This window comes from Canis aureus, chromosome X, assembly GCF_053574225.1.
Source record: "Canis aureus isolate CA01 chromosome X, VMU_Caureus_v.1.0, whole genome shotgun sequence".
Taxonomy (NCBI): domain Eukaryota; kingdom Metazoa; phylum Chordata; class Mammalia; order Carnivora; family Canidae; genus Canis; species Canis aureus.
In genome coordinates, this window is record NC_135649.1 from 60,172,717 (window position 1) to 60,193,295 (window position 20,579).

A 20,579-nucleotide genomic window follows, 5' to 3' on the forward strand; every position below is an offset into this window, starting at 1 on the left:
GATTATTGGATACCAGTGGTGGCAAAGAATCACTATAAAGGGAAAATAATTTGGAATAAAAAACAATGTAGACTTTGTTTTTTTCATTGCTTAATGATGTGATGGCCTCTAGATTCTCTCCTAATGTTGATAATTTCAGGTGGATACATGTTAATTTTGCCAGTGACAAAGTAAGCAAACTATATTATCTATATTCTACTTAATGGACAGTTGTCATTCAACTCAGTCTTCCTAATTTTCCATTTCAGCTTTATTATTCCCTCATTATTGTTTTCATAATGTTGGCCAACCCAAAGACTATCTTGCTAGTACCAATCAATACAGATTTGAGTATTTATACTCCTTGTAACAAATACTGCCTAATTCTTGACATTTTTGTTCATTAATTAAGCTGTGTTGGGTAGGAAATTTGTGTCTGCACCTTGAAATTTTGAACAAATGAACACTGTGCTAGGCATCCAGAAATCCATATTCAGAATAAGTAGAAGCATACAAAAATAACTCCATGTGATTTTTATTTGTTTTTACTATACTTTGTCAAATATATGTATATATTTATATTTTTCTATATTGATATTGATGTAGATATTAATATGTAAAAATATAGATATATCTAGGTCTATATATCTCTATGTAACTTAGACACTGGATACCAGATTTTCTGTATTTATAATAAAAGATCCCAGAAGGTTTTGACTCAAATTCTGCCTCACTTACTTACTGGTTGTGTATTATCTTAGGAATTTACTTAACCTTTTGGTACCTTCATTGCCTCCTTACTGAATTTAGGATGGTAGCAACAGGCATCTCATAGGGTTGTCATTATCAAATGAGATAATGTAATGTTGAGTGCTTAGCATAATTCCTGACATGCCATAAGTATACAATAAGTTTAGAATTGATAATAATGGCAACTTTTCTTCAAGCTTCAATATCAGAATCAGATAATAGGCCACCTGTGCTAAAAGTTCTATTAGAGACAGATGGAATGTTATTTTAAGATCAAAGGAATAAGCATAGTGAGAAAAGTCTTAGCTTTCTGCCTCTCTCCATATCCTTTCTCCTTTACAGAAAATATAATTCCTGTCAGGAGAAAATATACTTAAAAATATCTAGTGTCACTCTTTTCTAATGAAGTGGATAATTGTATAAACCATAAAGAAATATAAACATTTTGGAACTAGAATGGAACTTTAAGGACATTTTGTCTATTTTATTTTACAGATGATAGAACAGACTCAGAAGCCAAAGTAACTACAGTGACTTAGTTAAAAGTCATTATATAATCATTATATACAATGGAATATTATTTAGCTATTAAAAGGAATGAAATATTGCTATTTGCAAGGACATGGATGGAACTAGAGTTTATAATTCTAAGCAAAATAAGTCAGTCACAGAAAGACAAATACCATATGTTTTCACTCATGTAAAATTTAGGAAAACCAAGGGACAAAAATGAGAAATAATTTCCCCTTTTAGGATTTATTATCTACTGTGCTGTAATGGAATGATGTCCTTGAATTTTTCTTAGCATTGGGAGAACTTATTCACACTCAAAACAGCCCTGAACTGCTTAAACTGTTCTATTATGTTTAAATTGTTTAAAACTGATATGTTTTTTAAAGTTATTTGAAATATTTAAATTTGTATTATTTTCTCTTCTCCATTAGCATTTGCTTTTAAGTGCAATCTTAATATCTTCTTACAACACGTACATTTTTTGAAGAGGGAGTGAAAATCTGAGGATTACTTCATGAATTTCTTCTGAAATCAATTTTATGAAGCTGGATGCTGCTATTTCCTGCTCAGTCCTTATTTTTCTTATTTCTACATTCTAAAGAAATGGGACAATTGATAGTACTATAAATCTGATGTCTGGGTCAATGGATTATCAATATATTGACAACATTGTTTCAGCTTTTCTGGACCCAAAATGTCAACTGTATATTTTATTATTTTTTTGAAGGTGTGTAATTTCTTTCAAGTTTCATTGGCTTTTACTGTTTTTTTTTAACAGTAAAAACCAACTAATGTACATGGATAACCTCTCTGTTATGCTCCTTAATATCTGGAAGGACATGCAAGGATATCTCATTACAGAAATAAAACAACCCTTTTAGACAATCACAAATTTCTCATTGTATCTGATTTCTGTTGCTGCATAAAAAGTTACCACAAAGACTATCCATTTGTTATCTCATATTTCTGTAGGCCACAAGGCCAGGCAGACTTCACTAGTTCTCTTGCTCAGGTTTTCACAAGACTGAAATCAAGGTGTTGACCAGGATGGACTGTTATATGGGATCTAAGAGAAAGTATCTGTTTTCAAGCTCATTCTGGTTTGTGACATAATTCACTTTCTTAAGGTTATAGAACTGAGGTCCCTGTTTTCTTTCTGGGTATTGACAAGGGACTTCATTTAGTTTCTAGAGGCCATACTTAGGTCCTATCTTCTGGCACTAAACAAATCAGATTCCATAAAACATGTTAAATTTTTCTCAAACTTGGAATCACTTTGACTTCCTTTTTTGCATCCAACTGGCAAAAACTCTATACTTTTTAAAGAGCTCATGTGATTAAGCCAGGCCTGCTGAATAACATTACTATTTGGTTAGTAAGTCATCTAAAAATGACTTTTGCCATATAATATAATCACTAGAGTAATTCCAGGGTGCAAATATCATGGGGTCCCTTTTAGATTCTATCACATACATTGAAAGATTGAGCCTTGGGTAAGTACTTAGGGGTTCTTTCTCTCCCCTTTATTTTTTTATTTTGTTTTGTTTTGTATTTTATACTTCTGTACACTGGGATTCTGACACATTTTTGCACCTTGCTCATTCTCACAACAAGTAATGAAGATAAGACCATGAAACTCATAAATCCTGCCTCCATTCTGGAAAATCATGAGTAAACCATGGAGACAATGACAGTCTTCCTTAGGAATAGATTTATGTCTTTTAAGGTTCTTCACAGGGATGCCTGAGTGGCTCAGTGGTTAAGTGCCTTCGGCTCAGGGTGTGATCCCAGGGTCCTGGGATCCAGTCCCACATCGGGTTCCTTGTGAGGAGCCTGCTTCTCCCTCTGCCTGTGTGTCTCTGCCTCTCTCTCTCTCTCTCTCTCTCTCTCTCTCTGTGTTTCTCATGAATAAATAAATAAAATCTTAAAAAATAAGTTTCTTCACTTCACAGTGGAACATACTTAAGACTAAAAAAATGCTTTGCTCTTGAAAATACTGATTTCCTCTTCTATCACAGTATATCAGTATGATAAAAACATCATTACATCATGCAGCAAGTTACAGAAAGGGAAAGAAAAAAGGTATTAAGGGAAGTAGAGAATTTGTAGAGTTTAACTTCAATGTATCCCTAGGAAAAAAAGTAATGGTTCCACAATAGATATTAACACATGTTGATTGCTTTCTACTTTCCATTCTTATTTGAAGTTGTGCTATATTATTGCCATTTTAGATAATGTATATAAAGTTTTGCCATTAGCCTCTAGATATACTGAATTTTATTTAACCCTGAAAAGCTCCTTTTGTATCATCAATGACTTTTTGGGTAATTTTCAGTTATTTTTAAGCTGGATTTTGAATTAAGTTATATATACGATGAAGGTTGTTCATGAAATGTCATCCATACTCATGAGTACAAGTATGAGTATAGCTTGATGCTGGGCACCACTATAATACATCGGTTAGGATTTTTCTATTTCCTTTTTTACAAATATGAATTCCCCAGTTAAATACGTTCATGTCATTTTGTTAAAATAGACTCTCTCCTGAAGCTCTTCAGTGTACTAAGAATATTCTAACCACATAATTATAAGAGTACTTATTATGAAATAGCATTATGTCAGTGGTTGACATTTTAATTTTATGACCCCACCTCTTCTCCTGCTTCCAATCTTGGGTATGCAGTCATGATGCATGAAAATATAAAAATTATTTCCACCCCAGTTTTTCCTGACAGTGTCTTTCCAATTCCTGATTGTGATACCCAGAGTGGCCCTTCTTCCTATCTTTCTGGAATTAATTGTTGAGTCATTAAATTCTGTATGTCTTGGTTGTTTCCTTACTTTTACCCTTTGGCTCACTAAAAGTGAATTTTTACTGATTTTCATTAAACAATAATTCATTTCTTTTGTCTGCCATTTTCCATCCTTAAAGTTCCTTCCCAGTTCATCTCTAGCTCTTTTGTTTCATTGTCAGACAACATTAGTTACAGTCTACTTTGGCAGACATTTCTCTTTAACTGATGTCTGGATTGCTTTCCCATTGACACCTCACCCAGTGCATAACCTTGGATTTGTTGTAGTTTACAGCTTATATATGTATACTATTTCATGTTTTGTAAAGAATGCTTTTGGTTTAAGAGATGGTGTTTACATGATGACTACAAAAACAAAAATAATAAAATACGTAAATTCTCTGAATGTTTTTGTTTATATATAAGCAGAATATCCAAAATAAATACTTGTGAATTACTCACATGTTTATACCAGAGCAAGTATGGCATTCGTTTAAAGCCACTAATTATTTTTATCTTTGATATATAAAATTAATGTAAGTTTTTGCTTGTATACATGAAAGCATAGCAACAGCTATACTCAAATAAACAAGAGAAACGTTATTTGCTAATTATAGGCTTAAAGGAAGCATAAATGGATTATTAGTAAATATATTTTTCTTTATAAATCCCACAGTTTTAATTTACAAAATGTCAAACTTTGATTCTACTCTCAAAATGCTTTAATAAAGTTAGTAAAACTTGACAAATTTATTTAATGCATAAGGACACACCATAAAATTGATTTGGTAGTTTACTCATTCGTTGAATCATGCATACCAATAACCACTTCCCTGAGAAGTCAGTGCAAAAGGGTAAGGGAAACTCCAACACTTGTAATTCTATTAAATTGTTTGTCCTGTATCCAGGACATGTGTGTATATGTATATATGTATATATATATATATATATATATATATATATATATATATATATAACAAATAATATTACATTAACACATAGCATTGTAGTGAAAATTAAGAATTATTATAATATTAAGAATTATTATAATATGTTCAATTATAATGTAATTGATTAATAATTAGTATAACTTTAATAAAATATATTACTTAAAATTATAATAGCATAAATTCCTGTATATGTGTAATATATATTATATATACATATATATATGTTAATTTCTATATATTTTGGGATGCCTGGGTGGCTCAGCGGTTGAGAATCTGCCATTAAGCTCAGGGTCTGATCCCGGAGTTCCGGGATTGAGTCCCATGTTGGGCTTTCTGCGTGGAGCCTGCTTCTCCCTCCACCTGTGTCTCTGCCTCGCTCTCTCTGTGTCTCTCATGAATAAATAAATAAAATATTTAAAAAGAACTTAATTTCTATTTTTACAATGAATGTGAGTTGAATCTTTAGGGAAAAGTGGCAAACCAGGAAAAGGCCCTCTGTTGAATTCACCCTATAATTCTTGTCGATGCCAAGAGACTGATTTTTGAGCTACCTAGAAGTTGATCTGTAAATGAATAAGGCATGAAGAATACTCACTTCTGGGGGAAAAAATATATATATATTCCATTCAACCATCATTATAATTTGCTTATATATTTTTCTCTCCATTTTTCCTTCCAAGATTGTTTAAACAATTCAAGCAAAAATGTAAATTGTGTCTGAAATCTATTCCCTGACTACCCTAGATTCAGAGTATTTCTAGTGTAAATAAATTCTCATAAACGGGGTCCTAAATCATTGCCTGCTTTTAAGATACTAAAGGTAAAAGCAAATACATCTTTACTGTTTATCACCAGTATCAAGCTTTATTATGTGAGACTCTCATAGAATATTTTAATAATTTTAAATAATTTCATTTGGGAGGAGAACGATTTGATTTCCCAGTTTCCACATACAGACATTTATAAACAAAACTGCAAATATCTTGAAGACTCTTGAAGTGCCTATTTAATTATTCATGTAAAGAGATGAAAAAATATTTTAACTTAAAACCAGAAAGGAATAATAGTATTATAGTCACTATATGACGAAATCTGCTGCACCTGATCCTAAATTCTCCTTAAACTTCAGTAGTTTTGAGTTACTTAACTTCAGCTTTTACACAAGTTTTCAAGAGTATCCAATACATGAGGTAAGATTTTTGTTGAAAGAAAATATAGCCAAGCTATATTTGAATCTGTAATCATGTGTACAGCCGAGCGGAAATGGTTTTGAATTTTAAAGAAACAAACTATTGGAAGAACTGATTCTGTGGCAACACAACAAACCCTAATCTAGAAACTATACACTTTGTCTCTTTAAAAGGTTCTTTACTAAAGTGCATTATATACATCATACCAATTTTTTTTAAAGGGACATGGTGGAGGGTGGAGCACCTGGTTGGCCCAGTAAAGCCTCTGACTCTTGGTTACAGCTCATGTTCTGATTGGGTCCTGTGATTGAACCCCATCTTGGGCTCCATTTTCAGCATGGAGTCTGCTTGAGATTCTCTCTTTAGCACTTCCCCTCCACTGGTGATATAATCCCTGGCAACAATACTACATTATGGAAAAGGAAGAGTTTTGATGGTTTATGGGATAGAGCCTCATGCTGTGATTCCTCCTCAGGAGGGAGTCTGCTTGAAGAGTCTCTCTCTCTTTTTTTAAGATTTTATTTATTTATTCACGAGGATACACAGAGAGGAGAGAGAAAGAGGCAGAGAGACACAGGCAGAGGGAGAAGCAGGCTTCATACAGGGAGCCTGACGTGGGACTTGATTCCGGGTCTCCAGGATCACACCCTGGGCTGCAGGTGGCACTAAACCGTTGAGCCACCGGGGCTGCCTGAAGAGTCTCTTTTTTTTTTAATTTTTATTTATTTATGATAGTCACACAGAGAGAGAGAGAGAGAGAGAGAGAGAGAGAGGCGGAGACATAGGCAGAGGGAGAAGCAGGCTCCATGCACCAGGAGCCCGATATGGGATTCGATCCCGGGTCTCCAGGATCACGCCCTGGGCCAAAGGCAGGCGCTAAACCGCTGCGCCACCCAGGGATCCCCTGAAGAGTCTCTTTATCTCTACTCCTACTCACTTTGTTTCTCTCTTTCTCAAATAAATATTTTTTTAAAAGAGTCTCTTATTGTTTGGTTGCCTCTCTTTTTTTCTTCCTTACTCCTATGTTCATCTGTTTTGTTTCTTAAATTCCACATATGAGTGAAATCATATGGTATTTGTCTTTCTCTGTCTGAGTTATTTCACTTAGCATAATACAATCAAGCTCTACCCATGTCCTCACAAATGTCAAGATTTCATTCTTTCTGATGGCTGAGTAATATTCCATTGTATGTATACATAAATTCTTCTTTATACATTCATCAGTCAATGGACATTTGGGCTCTTTCCACAGTTTGGCTATTGTGGATAATGCTTCCATGAACATTGAGGTGCATGTGTCCTTTTGAATCAGTTTGTGTTTGTGTGTGTGTGTGTGTGTGTGTGTGTGTGTTTTGAAGTAAATACCTAGTGCCATTGTTAGGTCATAGGGTAGTTCTATTTTTAACTTATTGAGGAACCTCCATACTGTTCTCCAGTGTGGCTGCACCAGTTTGCATTCCTACCCACAGTGTAAGAGGGTTCCCTTGTCTCTACATCCTTGTCAACATGTTTCCTGTGTTGTTAATTTTAGCCATTCTGACACATTTTAGTTGATGTCTCATTGTGGTTTTGATTTGTATTTCTCTGATGATGAGTGGTGTTGAGCATCTTTTCATGAGTTTCTTAGCCATCTGGATATCTTCTTTGGAAAAATGTCTATTCATGTCTTCTGCCCATTTCTTAACTGGATTATTTGTTCTTTGGGGTGTTGAGTTTGATAACTTCTTTATATATTTTGCATACCAATCCTTTATTAGATATATCATTTACAGATACCTTCTCTCATTCTGTAGGCTGCTTTTAGTTTTAAGTGTTTCTGTTGCTAACACTAGATTTATTTGAGATACAAATAAGACTGCTGCCACCACCTTCACCTTCCAGCTCCCATCCTGAAGCCTTATGGTAGTGAGATGTTATGTTAATAAGGTCATCTTATCAAGGAACATTTTACTGGGTAAATAAAAGCAGTCTGCAATGTTACACATTTCACTGTGCACTATTGACTTCTGAAGACATGATTTAGGGGACATTATGAATTATCATAGGTGGTTAATGTAAATTATGGAGAAACCATAGGTCAATCACACCATAATAAATATAGTGCATTGGAAACGCTATAAATAGAATAAATTGACATTTAAATTTCACTATTATATTATAGAACCTAGAAAAAATCATAATGCCCAGAATTCCTCTCTCAAGAAACTTTGTCAGCACGTTCAAGGTAACACATCATACACTACCAATATCTCAGAAACCTTAGTAAAAAGTACTGTTAAAAGCAGGAAGCCTGCTTCTCTCTCCCTCTGTGCTCCTTCCCTCTTAAATAAATAAGTAAATAAATAAATAAATAAATAATAATAAATAAAACTTTAAGAAGAATAAAATTAAATTAAAATCAAATTCAGTACTAGAGACATGTTTTCCTTTCCCAGCAAGTTGGTTAATTTCATTCTTCTTTACCTGTAGCTTCCATGGTTCTCAGTGTTAAAATTATAGCTCAACTGTGTTAACTATATCAAATGACTATTTGATATATTTACATTCCCTCATATGTTTTAGAGTTTACTGTGAGTTAAGTATTGTGCTGTTTGTTGGTGCTACAGCAGTAAATGATAACATATTTACTTTGAATATAATCACTTTCATATGTGAATATATTATGTTCCTCTATAAAAATACCATTTGGGTTACAGTTATCACCCCAGCATTCCTGACTGATACTGGTCCACAAATCAAATCAGTTATTCTGAGAAAACACTCATGGATACTTACACCATCTGAGACACATGCTGCCAGAACATACATTTTTTATACAAAGCTCATACACAGTTACAAATTTGGCAAAATGGCATTTGTAGACTCTAAAATAAAACTAGTATTTATTTAGCCCTTACTACATGTCAGACAATGCCTTAATAACTTTCTGTGGGTGATTTCATACTGTCCTCTCATCATTACAATGAGATATTTTTGTCAACCACTTTTATATCTAGGAGAACTGAGACTTAGAGTAATGAAATAGCCTACTAAGTTGGTAGAGCCAGGATCTCAGACCTTGTGCTCTTAGGCACTATGCTATTCTACCTTAATATCCAAGTAAAATCACTGAGTTATTCCACCTAGATATACAAGTAAAGTGCAAGGCAAATCTCACTATCTACTCCCACCCAAGAAACTGCTTTCTGAAAGTTTGTTTGCTCCCCCATAAAGTTAATAATCAGAAAGCATTCTGAAGTAGAAGGTCAGATGACACCCTTCCTCATATCATTTTCCATTCCACTTCCTTTTGTTTTATAGATTTGGCTTTTTTGCTGTGTATTAGCACTGTCCATGCTTCTCAAGAATCAATAAATCACTGGCAATAACAGTTATATAATGACACAATCATTTGTGTTTATCCTGGATCTGGCTGCCAATTGTTCCCGTACTGCCAATTGCTCTTTCACTTACTGAAATACCAAAATATCTGTAGGCCAAAAAAAGCACCATAATTAGAGTATCTGCCATCTAAGTGACACCAAATGCTGACAGTCTTTCAAGGAAAACAATATGCAATGTCCCAATATTCATAAAATAATGTGGCAGAGGGATCCCTGGGTGGCGCAGCAGTTTGGCGCCTGCCTTTGGCTCAGGGCGCGATCCTGGAGACCGGAGATCGAATCCCACGTCGGGCTCCCCGTGCATGGAGCCTGCTTCTGTCTCTGCCTCTCTCTCTCTCTCTCTGTGACTATCGTAAATAAATAAAAAAAATAATTAAAAAAATAATAATGTGGCAGATATAGCCACCAATTGTATATACTAGGTCTACCACTTGGTCATGTTTACATTGTTTTCTTTCTGATAATTTTTTAAGAGAAAACATTAGAAAAACACCTAAATCCCCCTCCCGTCCCTTCAATGGCTTCATTCCCTATTTCTACAGAGGGAATAATATCTTAAAGTTAAGGCATATTATACTTCGTAATAGTTTTGTACTTTTACTATACATCACATTCTTTGACATGCATCTTTTTTAGTTCTTTCTAAATTGTATCCTTGTTGTAACTTAGAAACTATATTAATCCATTAAAATAGTTGTATAGTATTAATTTGTGTGAAAAAGTCACAATTTATTTACCCATTTATATACGAATGGACACTTAGGTTATTTATACTTTTTTCAGTATTATAAATGAGGTTTCAATAAGCATATGTTACTCTGACATTACACTGCATGCTAATTAACTGGAATTTGACTAACACCCTTGGAAAAAAAGAAATGAAAACAAATGGCCCAAAAACCCCTGGGATGCAGCAAAAGTGATTATAAGAGAGAAGTATATAGCAATACAGGCCTACTTCAAGAAGTAAGAAAAATCTCAAACAACCTAACATTGCATCTAAAGGAACTATGAAAAGAACAACAACCAAAATGTAAAACTGGCAGGAAACATGAAATAATAAAAGTTAGAAGAGAAGTAAATGATAGAGAAGCTAGAAAAAAAAATAGAACATATCAGTGAAACCAGAAGCATGTTCTTCTAAAAAAATCAGTAATATGGATAATCTATAGCCACACTTATAAAGAAAAAAAAGAGAAAGAACTCAAATAAATTGAAATACAAATAATAGAGAAGAAATAACACAACAGAAATACAAAGGATCATAATAGAATACTGTGAAAAACTCTATGCCAAAAATTGGACAACCTAGAAGAAATGGATAAATTCTCAGGAACATGTAAACTACAAAAAAACTGAAACAGAAAGAAATAGAAAATTTGAGCAAGCCATTACTAAAATTAGTATGGAATGACAAAAGACCCAGATTACCAAAGCAACCATGAAAAACATAAGCAAGACTAGAGACATTATAATTCTGGACTTGAAGTTATATTGTAAAACTGTAGTGATCAAAGCAGTAGAGTACTGGCACAAAAATAAACACATAGATCAATTGAACAGAAAAAAGTCCAGAAAAAAACCCACACAATTACATGGCCAATAAATCTTCCAGAAAGTAGGAAAGAATACTCAGTGGGAAAAAGTCTCTTCAACAAAAGGCATTGGGAAAACTGGACATTAAGACACAAAAGTAAGACACTACCACTTTCTTACACTATACACAATCATAAATACAATATGGATGGAAGACCTAAATGTGAAACGTGAAGCCATAAAATTCCTAAAAGACAACACAGTTAGTAACCTATTTGACACTCATCTTGATAACTTTCTAGGTATATATGTCTCCTGAGGCAACGGAAACAAAAGCAAAAAATAAACTGTTGGGACTACTTCAAAATAAAAAGCTTCTGCACAACTGGGTGTTATTCTATATGTTGGCAAATTGAACACCAATAAAAAAATAATGAAAAAAACACTTCTGCACAGTGAAGGAAACAATCAATAAAACTAAAAGGCAATCTATGAAATGGAAATGGGAAATCAAAACTGTGATGAGATACCACCTCACACCTGTCAGAATGCCTAAAATTAGCAACACAAGAAAAGGTGTTGGCAAGGATGCAGAAAATGAGTAACCCTCTTTCACTGTTGATGGGAGTGCAAACCAGTGCAGCCACTCTGGAAAATAGTATGGAACAGGGATCCCTGGGTGGCGCAGCGGTTTGGCGCCTGCCTTTGGCCCAGGGCGCGATCCTGGAGACCCGGGATCGAATCCCACATCAGGCTCCCAGTGCATGGAGCCTGCTTCTCCCTCTGACTGTGTCTCTGCCTCTCTCTCTCTCTCTCTCTCTCTCTCTCTCTGTGACTATCATAAATAAATTAAAAAAAATAGTATGGGACAATTAAAAAAAAAGAACTACACTATGGTCTAGCAATTATAATACTAGGTGTTTACCCAAAAGACACAAAGATACTGATTCAAAGGGGTACATGCACCCTAATGTTTATAGCAGCATTATCCACAATAGCCAAACTATGGAAATAGCCCAACGTCCATTGACTAAGTAATGGATAAATGGATAAAGAAGATGTAACATATATAGATATATAGATATAGATATAGATATTACTCAGCCATCAAAAAATTGAAATCTTGCCATTTGCAATGAAGTTGATGGAGATAGTGTATATTAAGCTAAGCAAAATAAGTCAGTCAGAGAAAGACGAATACCATATGATTTCATTCATGTGTAGAATTTAAGAAAGAAAACAGATGAACCAGGGGAAGAGAGAAAAATTAAAACAAAAAGAGGAAAGCAAACCATAAGAGACTCTTAATGATAGAGAATGAACTGAAGGTTGATGGGGGGAGGTGGGTACGCTAGCTGGGTGATGGGTATTAAGGAGGGCATTTGTATGGTGAGCACTGGGTGTTGCTTGTAAGTAATGAATCACTGAATTCTCCTGAAACCAATGTTTAACTGTAACTAAAATTTAAATAAAAAAATTGAAAAGAGAAAACTTTTAAAAAATGGCCTATAAAAATGGTTATAATTGTCAAGATAGAAGAGACCCACAAATAAAGTGAAATGGATCTTTAAAATAGCATAGATTATACATATTGTATCCTGACTGAACACTTGAAAAGACTGAGAATGAGAGGCTCCTGGGTGGCAGAGTCAGTTAAACCTCCAACTCTTGGTTTTGGCTCAGGTCATGATCTCACAGTCATGTAATCCAGCCTTCTGTCAGAATCTGTGCTCAGTATGGAATCTACTTGAGTTCTCCCTTCCCTATGCCTCTCCTGCTCATACTCTCTCTCTCTCTCTAAAATAAATAGTCTTTTAAAAAAAGAAATGACTGAGAATGAAATCAGAAGATACATTCAGTGAATTTTGAGTGAGTTTCTTTGCTCAGTCTTGGAACATTTTGACTAAAATAATTGTTTGGAAAAAATCATTATTAAAATTGTACCAAGTGAATGTCAACATTCAATTGTTACTACTAAACTCTGTAGTGAAGATTGATTAGTATATAAATGATGTGCAACCTGTCAATAATGAAGGCGTCGGTAAGTTGAATTGGTAACGAGCCTTTATTCTTGGTAAGGGAGAATATGCTTAAGTAAACTTTTGTTTAAACTTTTTTATGTGATCATAAGAAATGCCTGATGACTTGGGACTCAGATTGAAAACTACTGAAAACAATTGACTAGGCCAAACTAAGAAGTGAAAAATGGCATACTTTAAGGCAATTAAGTTAGCAGTATTTAAGATGGGATCTCAGCAAAACTGAATGAGATTTGGTTTGTATTTGCATAACTATTTCCCCTCTATTTCATATACCTTTATGTTATTTGCTTCTGGTGAGTAGTTATCAATAAATATGTTAGGTATTATAGTTGTCAGCTGCATTAGTCTTATATTGCTGAATAACAAATCATCACAAATTTAGCAGCTTAAACATCCCCATTTAGTAGGTCAGGGTTCTATAGGTTAAAAGTCTTGGCAGGCTCAGCTAAATTCTCTACTCTCACAAAGATAAAATCAAGGTATTTATTAGGCTTGCCTGTCATCTGGAGGCTTGGGGAAGAATCTGCTTCCATGTTCATTCACATCATTGGCCAAATATGATTTCTTTTTGCAGGTCTAAGGTTCTCTTTCTCTCTCTCTTTCTTTCTTTTTACTGTGTGTTATGCAAGAAGCTGCTCTTAGTTCCTTAAGTCTACCTGCTTTCCCTCTCACATGGCCTGTTCCATCTTCAAAGCCTCCTTCTGCTTCAAATTCCCAACTTCCACTTCTGCCACCAGCTATAGAAAACTCACAGCTTTTAAAGGACTTATATGATTAGATATATCCAGAAAGACTCTCATTACCATTTAATGAGAGTAATATCACATATATTCACAGGTTCTACCCACACTCAAGGGGGAGACATAGACAAGAGAATGATTCACAAGTGGTAATTCTTAGGACTTTGCCTATCACATTGGATAAATTTGTTATCTCCAAAGACTTAACATCTGCTTTATTTACATTTGTACAGTGACCTTTAAATGGAAAAATATCATTCAAAGCCCAAAGGTAAGGAGGTACAATACTAAAATACTGACATAAAGATTAATGTTATGGGTAAGAGGACTTCATTAAATGATGCTTCAAATTATACCACAGAGTTTGCTCAAAAGTTTCATTGTAGGGCAGCTGGGGCAGCCAGGGTGGCTCAGCGGTTTAATGCCGCCTTTGGTCCAGGACCTGATCCTGGAGTCCCAGGATCAAATCCCACATCAGGCTCCCTGCATGGAGCCTGCTTCTCCCTCTGCCTGTGTCTCTGCCTCTCTCTCTCTCTCTTTCTCTCTCTGTCTCTCATGAATAAAATAAAAACTCAAAAAAAGTTTAATTGTAACTAAGGAATATTATTTAATCCATTTTCATTTTAATAAGCTTCAATTAAATCAATAAATGTTTATTGCCAATTTATAGTTATATACAACATGTATTTGTGTGCGTTAATTGTACTTAATTTAAGAACATTTAAAAGAATAATTATAGTTTCAGTTCAGCCAGCAGAAGCAGAAATATTGCATATTTACAGTGAAAAAAAAGAGATGCCAATAATCCAACTAGAACATTAACATTTAAACAAAACCAAAAGGGCACCTGATGGGTCGAGCACTGGGTGTTATTCTATATGTTGGCAAATTGAACACCAATAAAAAATAAATTTATAAAAAATAAAATAAACAGAACCGAGGGGATGCCTGGGGGGCTCAACGGTTGAGCATCTGCCTTCAACTCTGGTCGTGATCCTGGGGTCCAGGATGGAGTCCCACATTGGGCTCCCTGTGAGAAGCCTGCTTCTCCCTCTGACTGTGTCTCTGCCTTTTTCTGTCTCTCATGAATAAATAAATCAAATATTTTTAAAAATAAAATAAAAATAAACAGAGCCAAAATTAATAATAATAGGGATCCCTGGGTGGCGCAGCGGTTTGGCGCCTGCCTTTGGCCCAGGGTGTGATCCTGGAGACCCGGGATCGAATCCCACATCAGGCTCCCAGTGCATGGAGCCTGCTTCTCCCTCTGCCTGTGTCTCTGCCTCTCTCTCTCTCTCTCTGTGACTATCATAAATAAATTTTTAAAAAATTAAAAAAAAATAATATTTACTAGTTCTTTGAAATAGTGTTTTACTTATTTTGAAAGTTGTAATAAGAAAAACACATTAGTTTACAGTTTTATTGTCTTATGGTAGAAATTAGCAGCCCCAGCTAGGTTTGGGAAGGCTAGTCCCTAGATGAAGGTAGAATGAATACTAGATTGTTTCTGAGCAATGTAGGATAAAACAGGAACCAAATTTACATTGGAAGAATAATATTGGTCAGCAGATGGTAAAAGTTATAACACAAATTTCAGAATTGATCATGTGTCAAAGGGTGCATAATTCTGGACTGATTTTCTAAGTAATTAAATTCTGGATGAATGAGTCAAGAGTAAAGAAAGCCAGTTGATTACGTTGCTAATTCAAACATTCTCTGGGACTGGGAAGGTGCCATAAATATGTGAAGAGGCTGCATGCATGAGTGAAAGTAATGGGACTTGGGAATGAAAATGGATTACTTTCTCCAACTAAATGAATTTTATTAAAACATCCCCCGAACACAACGCAGTGTTCCACTTACTAAATATATATCTGTGGCTGTGTTTGTGACCCTTGAGTACAGTCATATGTGTTGAAAAGCTATTTTAAAAGTTGAAAAAGTGTTTTTATCCTTAAGCCTAATTGAGGCAATTTAAATAGGGGATAATCTAAGATTACAGATAAAAGCGAGTTGTTGGTGATGTGATGATGATGATATGATAATAAGAATGATAATGGTGATGATGATAATGATCATGAGTGGGTGTTTCTTTGCTGATTCTGCTTCTGGGTGGTAAACTTTTGAGTCTAAAAGTATAAAGTTCTGAGTATGCTGCTATTTATTCATGGTAAATCCTATTTTCTAACAATTATAATTTCTAGAAGGGAAAGTGAAAGAGCAAAGAACAAGGCTATCTCCACTTGGCAGATGAGGAAGATTGGACTCAGGTTAGGTGAGTTGTTCAAGATTAAAAGGGCAAAGTCTGTGAGTGCTTTTCTTACAGAATAGTCATAATCTCTTGCAAAAAGAGAAAATCCTCTGGGGTGCCCAGGAGCAAAGTCTTGCCACAGTTGTATGTAAATTATCTGTATGTGTCAGGACTGCTTTGTGCTTTTCATTATCATAGTCTTAGTGTACTGTGATCTATAATACTGATATAGAGGTACTAACCTCCAGGAATAACAAAGATGAGGGTAAAGTGTAATCATTTGAGGAAAATTTATTTATCTATTTATTTATTTATTTATTTATTTATTTATTTATTTATTTATTTAGACTTTATTTATCCATAAGAGACACACCAGAGAGAGGTTGAGACATAGGCAGAGGGAGAAGCAGGCTCACTGCCAGGAGCCTGATGTGAGACTCGATCCCAGGATCACTACCTGAGCCAAAATGCAGATGCTCAATCTCTGAGCCACCCAGGTGCCCCCACAATTTCTGACCCCTCATTTCAAAGACTTGAAGGATAGGGACTAGAATCAGCTGAAGATAGATAGATATAGATATAGATAGATATAGATATAGATGTTTGTATATAGTTGATACAAGATGTTTGTTGGGAGCTACCATTACTCTCCATGTATATTTCTTCATGTGGTCTTTCCAGTGGGCTAGCGTGGGCTTCCACATTGAACAGTAGCCGGATTCCAAGTATTAACATCATACAAGAAAGATTAGCAGGCAGAAGTTATGTCTGTATTATAATTTGGCCTTGGAAATGACATAAATCAGTGTCTCCATATTGTTTCAGAGAATTTTCAGAAAAAAAAAATTTTTATTGGCAAGACAACTCCCTTCAGAGATGGTAGGAGAAAAATTTAATATATATTATAAAAATTTATTTATTTATAAGAGAGAGGGAGAGAGGGAGAGAGGGAGAGAGAGAGAGAGAGAGAGAAGGAGCTTGGGGAAGAGGAAGAGGGAGAAGCAGACTCCCCACTGAGTAGGGAGCTAGACACTGGGCTGGATCCCAGAACCCTGGGATCATGACCTGAGCTGAAGGCAAAGGCTTAACTGACTGAGTCACCCATGTGCCCCCAAAATTTCATCTTAGTTAGATTTTATTCCTGGCATCTTGTAATTGCTTCCTTCCTGTTTATTATAACCCCAAGCAAGAAACACATGTCTTAGAGTCTGGAATCTTAATTCAGCATCTATGTTTGAGAGGAATCCATTGTCTCAGCTAGGTTCCAGGTATCCTGTCAAGAATTGGCTCTGCATTGGTTACTCTTTGCTAAAAATTTACAACAAATATTGTAGAGAAATTGTGGAGGTTTTTTTTTCTGTTTTATGAAACCATAGACTCCCACAAACAGATAACCTGTTTGATTTTTATGGCTCCTATATGTAAACTATTGCTCACCTAAGTGGTAAGTAAGGAAAAGGAACTATGGAGGGTAAAAGAAGATATAGTTCATTCATTTAAAAATCAGCTATAAGCTTCTGCAGTGATAACTTCGAATGAATCATAATATTTTATAATAAAGTGAGAGAATTCGTGTTCCAATCTAAAGAAGATGAATACTCTTCCAACCAAGAAACACTAACTCACCTCACTTCCAAAAAATCTGCTATTCCTAAAGAACTTTTACCAGTGTATTTCCCAATGGTAAAATTTTATAGTCTACAATGGTTCTTTTATTGAAACTATCCTGGGTAAACTAATGCTTATATACTCCTGGTTTTCATTTTTTAATTTAAAATATACTGTACACTCTGAACTTCTAGTTAAGTTGTTTCTTATTTCATGGCAAGATCCCTGACATTATCAAGTATCTCCTGCCCAATATAGAAGCAAAAGGCATCTCATTTTCTATTCCCTTCACCAAACCTTTTCCTTCCTCTGAGGCATCCAGAAAAGCAAGTTGGGTACTGCCACACGCATCAAAATGGTCAATATCCACCAATATACAACAACACCTACAATAATACAGTATTTGTTATACCAAAGACAAAAGAGTTTGTCACTGTTAAACACTTCATCCTTTTTAACTTTTTCATATTTTTTACAAGTTCCTCACTTATAAAATAAGTTTAATAATATCAAGAAATTTATACTTTAAACATTATTGTGTTGCATTTGGTGGTTTAGTTGTCGCCATTCCCCCCTTACACATGCACATACACCTACACATACACATACACATACACATACACACACACTTCTACCACAAGTTAGAGGGAATGAAGGAATAGTACCTGTATGCCCCATTATTTTCAAATGCCTAGAATAGACCCTGGCACAAAGTAGGTACCTTTTAAGATTATTGTTCCATTTATATATGCCGAGTTCAATAAGAAGATACATTTATAAAGAAGTTTAGGAACATTTTAGAAAAATTCTATCAGATATTTATATGTTATAAACTCAAAATGTAAATGTGAATCATATGACCATCATCTATAGCATGGCATCCACATGATCTAACCTTTGGTATATTTTCAGTTTTATTACCATGCAAAATATAGCATCGTAAATCTCACCAGGAGTTTGAAATTAATTGATTCTTCCATGTAAAGTTTATTTGTTGTAGAACAATGGTAAATCACTAACAGGTGTGTAAGAGGGAATTTCAAAGCAAAAATATAACACAACTGTAGCTGGTTTCATTTTATTCACCTACTAAGACTATTTCCCTTGAGTAATGTACAGTTTTGAATTATGTACAGTTTTTATTCCCACTAGTCAAGTTTGAGGATTGCAACTAATGATGATAATAATAACAATGATGATAATCATCATCACTGGATAAAAATCATCATCACGATTATCATCATCATCACTGAAAATGAGTTTTACATTAAATTAAATGAGTTAAAAACCACACACAACACCTTCTTTTAACTTCTTTGTGACAAGGCATCATTTCCATGGATTCTAATGCATTATAAGTTTCATGCTTTGTACTGATTCAGTGGCAAAACTTTAGATTTCATTTAGAGAAGAAATTCATGGAGACCTGTTTCTAACCACATATTCATGCCACAGGATTGCCCTAATAATCTCTTGACTATAAAATGAGAGACTTTACCAGACATGAAATTCTAATGTGTTCTGATCTCGTTGAAATTCTACATTCCTGCATTTTGGCTTTATCCAGTAGGATGACACACATAGAATTGCCTTGGCAAAACTGTAAGATAATTTTTTCTTGGGCTTTTTTACTTACCTCCTACCCATTACTGTTGATATTGCCTTCTTTTGCCCTTACGTGCTCCCCTACTATCATAAACAATTAAATGTGCTCACTTTCTTGACTGTAGGTTTTCATAGTGTAGATTCCTAAAAAAAAAAAAAAAAGCCACTAATTTCTATATGCATATACTACTGTTCTGGATCATTCTGTTCTTTTCACCATCAAAATTTACCTTGCCTAGGTTTTAGTTCCTTGAGCCTTGTTATATGGCTAGTTAGCATCTTATCGAAGTTATTCAACAAATTCAGTCTTGGGCATAAATGGACACACAAATCTTGGGGTAAAAGCAACAGTGTAGGGAATAAGATTCATAATTATCTGGCTTTAATATTCTTTTTGTATATCTATAACTTAGTGTCTTCTTATTCTCACTGCCTTTATGACTTCCCTTAGACCACTGAGCCATGGATCTTTAGTAGTTAAAACTTCCCTGGCATCTGGATAAAATGCTATTCATGCTAACTGTATCCCTCTGCAAACTTCTGTGTCATTTCTTTATATTTATAATTTGATATAAATTCATTCTGTCACAAATTATCATATTCTCTGATATTCTCTCCCTTCTTAAATAAATATTTACTAAATACATACTATAGTTTTGCACTTTTCTAGGCACCTAAAGATCATGTAATAATACTGATCATAAAAATAATAATCATACTTGAAGTATATAAAACATTTTAAAGTGCAGAAGAGTTTCATGGAACTGTAACATTCCTTAGCGAAAACATAGACAGTAATCTCTTGGGCATCAGCCTTAGCAATGTTTTTCTATATATGTCTCCTCAGGCAATGGCAACAATAGCAAAACAAAGTATTAGGACTACACTTAAATAAAAAGTAAAAAACTTTTACACAGTAAAGAAAACCATCAACAAATGAAAAGGCAACTTACTGAATAGGAAAAAAATATTTGCAAACGATATATACTATAAGCAATTAATATTCAAAATAAATAACTTATACAACTCCTATAAATAATAATAGTAATAATAATATGATTTTTATAATGAGCAGGAAACCTGACTAGACATTTTTTCCAGAGATGCCAACAAACACATGAAAAGATGCTCAATATTACTAATTATCAGGGAAATGAAAATAAAATCCACAGTGAAATACCACCTCACATGAGTCAGAATGGCTAGTATCCAAAAGACAAGACAGCAAATTTTGGCAAGG